The following is a 4313-nucleotide window of genomic DNA, read 5'->3' as shown; positions in this document are numbered from 1 at the left end:
TGGGACTGCTGTGCTGTTGTCCCCACATACCCGGCAAACAGGTTTCTCTAGCGAAGAAGAGGGGTGGGGCTGACACGGGAAACGTGAGCTTTGTCTGGAGCTTGGAAGAAACTCTTGGTGTTGGGCCACAGCTCATGCACAGGTGTGACTGGCACATGCACGCATGGGCCCACACACACACACACACACACACACACACACACACACACAGGACCAGTAGCTTGACTGGGGTAGTGATGATGACACACAGAACCTGGGGCCAGGCCAGCCCAGGCTCATTTAGACGCCTCCACTCACCAGCAGGGTGATGGGGGCCCAGCATTTTCCATTTCTCAGACCCCTTTTTCTCTTCTGTAAAAAGGAGACAGGAACTATCTCATAGGTAGTTGGGAAGATGGGATAAAACAGTGGATGTGGAAATGTTTTATCCAATGCCAATGAACGCAGGAGGCATCGCTGTCCCCTGAGCTCCCAGAAGGAGTCCGCGTCCGTGAAGTAGCAGAGCCATGACCTGGAGTTGGAGTTGGAGTCCTGGTTCTGCTGCTCACTAGCTGTGCGGTGATGAGAGAATCATTTAACCCACCAAGGCCAAGATTTTGCATTGCATCTGTAAAATGAGGTACCTTTTAAAGAGTGGGGATTATTAAGTGAGATAATGTATTTGCAACAAGATGTTGAAATGGGACATTTTCTGTCTCAGTTTTGGCTGAGGTCCAATGTGTTAGGACAACATAATAGGTACGTAGTACCCTCCCCCCCCATTTCTAAAAGTGAGTCAGGACACCCCGGGAGCCATGCCACCGCGGCTGTGGCAACTTTCACTCTCAGGGCGCCAGCTGCCCCAGTACCCCTCTCGGCATTGAACACACCCTGAAGTCTCACTTGCCCCAGCTGCTCTCGGCCAGTGACTGAGCCCAGCTGACTGTGCATGCCCTTTCCTGCAGGAGGTGTGGCTCAAATAATGGGCATTTTCAGCTGGAGGACACTCCCTGGACCAGCTGAAACTTTCTTAGAAGTGTTCTAGAACCCTGTGGCAATTGCTTTGCAAAAAAGTTGTTGGAGTGACCTGGCGACCCCTCTGCTCCCCTTTCTGCAGGGAGAGGAGGCAGCCTCTTTCACCCTCTAGTGAAGCCAAGAAAGGAGAGTTTCAGAGGGTCTATGGCAGAACTTTATGCGTGCCCAAAGTCCTGGTGACTTAAGGAAGAAGATGGCCTAGGCTGGAGGCATCTTGAACGGGGAAGGGACACCGGCAGAGGGATAGGCCAGGGTCTGGAGCACGAAAGCTGGACAGCGCCCATCATTGGAGGCTGCAGGGAGGGTTCCTGCTTGGTACATGGGCCTAAGGTGTTTAAGGTCCTGGCTACAGCGTCCTTGCCCTCCCTACTGCTGCAGGCCTAAGGTGTTTAAGGTCCTGGCTACAGCGTCCTTGCCCTCCCTACTGCTGCAGGCCTAGGGTGTTTAAGGTCCTGGCTACACCGTCCTTGCCCTTCCTACTGCCGCAGGGAGTCTGCTGACCAACAGATCATTTCTTCCTTCCCCTCCTCTCCCCTGGCTGCTCTTTGCTGCCTTCCCTGGTGCCCAGGCTGGGGGCCATGTGCTCCCCTTCACAGCACTGACGGCACTGGGCTGTTCCCGGCTGTGTCCTCAGCTAGGGCGGCAGCAGCTCTGACGGGACACTGCGAGCTAAGACCCCGGGCAGCCTGGGGGTTCCCCGAGGATTCAGCAAAAGGACCTCGGGAGGGGGTGAGTGCCTGACATCAGCTGTCTTCTCTGCAGACGTCGTTTTTATGAGGAACCGGAGTTCAATCCAAGAGCAAACAACTGAGCCCAAGTGGCAGAAGGCAGCAGCGGCACAGAGGAAACAGGTGTGGCCTGGGAGCCAGAGAGCTCTGCTTCTGCCACCAGCACGTTGGTGACCCCTGACACGTGGATCTATCTGTTACCACGTCACTCTGAGTCTGCTTGCTCATCTGTTAAACGAGATGTCTGGAGTCGCTTCTAATGACCTTGGAGCTCTAAAGTGCTACAGAGGAAATTATCAACCTGGTCCCCTCTGGCCTTTTGGTTCTAAGAGTCCTGAAAAGCGGGAGAAGGGTGAGGGCTCGCGTCCAAGCCTTAGGCCAGGCACCCCTGGACCCCACCCGGCCTTGGTACTCGTGAGTCATGCGGGGTTAGGGGCTTACATTCCCTCTCTCAGCCCCCCTTTCCTTGTAGGTGGAGTGGGGGTTTCACAGTTCACCTCGCAGTAGCATCCCGAGGTATCAAGCAAGTGTGTGTGAGGCGTGAGCACTCAGCCGGCACTTGCTCGCTGCCGGCACCTGTTCGGTGTGGGCGACGTGGTCCTGAGTGACTCCGAACTGGCCGTCGCCTAGAGCAGTCAGGCCACCGGAGACTCCCTCAGTCCTGACAATTTCCAGGGCACAAGTGGGGTTGGGGGGGGGGCGGTGGCTTCATGCCTGAGTCACCACCACCCACCTTGTCACATCCTCCTCGGAAAGCAGAGCCTGCGGCCACCTAAACAAGGCTCTGGAGCACTCGGCAACGAGCACCTGGATCTTGCTGGGGAGAAACTAAACAGGATGCGAGTTCTCTGCGGCCTCACACGAGAAACTGGCCGAGGAGATTCAGAAGAGCCTGGGATTAGCAACTGGAGGCAGAGCCTAGAACCCGGGCTCCTGCTCTTTCCACCATCCCGACCTTTTGTCCCCGTGTTCTTTCCTAGATTCTGGCTTAGTTGGTACCCCAGTTGCCTGTCGCCCCCTCCTTTATAACTCCTATCAACTGTGCTATAATTGCTTGTCTGTTCCCCTTGCTAGCAGGGGACTCCTGGAAAGCAGGGGCTTTATCAGATTCATTTCTGTCTCTAGCACACGGCACGGGGCCTGGCACACCGCAGATCCTCATCACATTCTCGTCAAATAAATGATTGAATGTGTATTACATTAGTTCCTCCTTTCCTATGCAAGCTCTTCATAAACTATAAAGCTCAAAACCATGCCAACTGTCACTAGCAGCACCACCTACATCAGCTAGGATTCACTTTGGCTGTGATATACGTGCAAGTTAAAAATTGCTTAAATAAGAAGGTTTTTTTCATGTTCATGTCAGGAGATGAACAGAACAGGACTGATAAGTTGGTTCATAGTTTTTTGAGAGACCTCAACTCTTTTCTTCTTGCTGGTCTACCATCTTCCATCTCATTGTTTAAAATGGCTGCTCAAATTCCAGCCATCACCTCTGTCTTCCAGCCACTGCCTCTATATTCCAGTGTACATTTCTTGGAAATGACACACAACACTTTGGCTAATACTCTGTTGCCCGGGACGTAGTCATGTGATCACATCTAGCTGCAGGGAAAGATAGAAAATGCGATCATCATTTGGGTTGGCCTGTGCCCTGTCAAGATTCTGATTTTTGTTTTTACTCATTAACAGAGAAGAATGGGTGCTGGGGGGACATTAGGAATCCCAGCCATGCCAACTTTATAGTCTAAATGTCACACCCTTCTCTTATTATCTCCACCCACTAGCCCTGCATGGTACTTGGGAATAAGAGGCATTATCCCCACTTCACAGTTGAGGGAACGGAGGCTCTAAGTCAACAAGTTTCCTGAGGCTACAGAGTGAGTTTACAGCAGGGCTGAGATGGGCACCCAAGTCTACCAGCTACAAGGTTAGTACTCTTTCCTCTTCACCATCTTACCCCCAAGGCTTCTTGGAAATGGTGGAGCTTGGGCTCCTTCCTAATGTTTCCCTCAAGAAGCATCCAGCAGACACCTGCTATGTGTACAGTAAGCACCACAGACTCAGAAAGAAACCAGATCCAATGATCCAACCCCTCTTGAGGACCTCATGGTCTGTCCTTGCACAGACTCTTAGAATATAGTGTGATGAGTGATGGGAGGGTTGTGAGCACAGATGTCTCTCTGAGCCCAGAGTCCGGGAAGCCAAATCTTCACGGTGTGTGAGGTTCCATTTCAGGTTCTTCCAGACTCCAGTTTTCCCTCTGGGACAGGAGATGGGGTTGGAGAATTCAGGCTGAGTTCAAACCTTAGACGAAGGACATTGGTGTTTATATTTGATGGGATGTGGTAGCACAGCCGAGAATATAGTCTCTGAGATCAGGAAGTGTTACTTCTCTTCTCATGGAAAGCAAGTTACAGTCCTATGTTTCATGTGAGAAAACCGAGGCTCAGCGAGTTCCAATTGCTCTCCAAGATCAGGAGGCAAGACTTGAGCGCATTCTCCTGACATCTAAGCTGGACCTCCTCCTGCACCAGGTTTTGGGTGGCTCTCCAGCCCACTCCCACTGCT

General features: G+C 52.4%; 1 pseudogene; it reads left to right on the top strand.

Moving 5' to 3' along the window:
* Positions 1 to 3628: 3628 nt before the first annotated feature.
* The window catches only part of LOC130858095 (selection and upkeep of intraepithelial T-cells protein 8-like), a 34396-nt pseudogene continuing 33711 nt past the window's right edge, over positions 3629 to 4313 (top strand).

Source organism: Hippopotamus amphibius, chromosome 1, assembly GCF_030028045.1.
Source record: "Hippopotamus amphibius kiboko isolate mHipAmp2 chromosome 1, mHipAmp2.hap2, whole genome shotgun sequence".
Lineage (NCBI taxonomy): Eukaryota > Metazoa > Chordata > Mammalia > Artiodactyla > Hippopotamidae > Hippopotamus > Hippopotamus amphibius.
The sequence above is the reverse complement of the archived record's forward strand: the minus strand, read 5'-3'. Positions and strand labels throughout refer to the sequence as shown.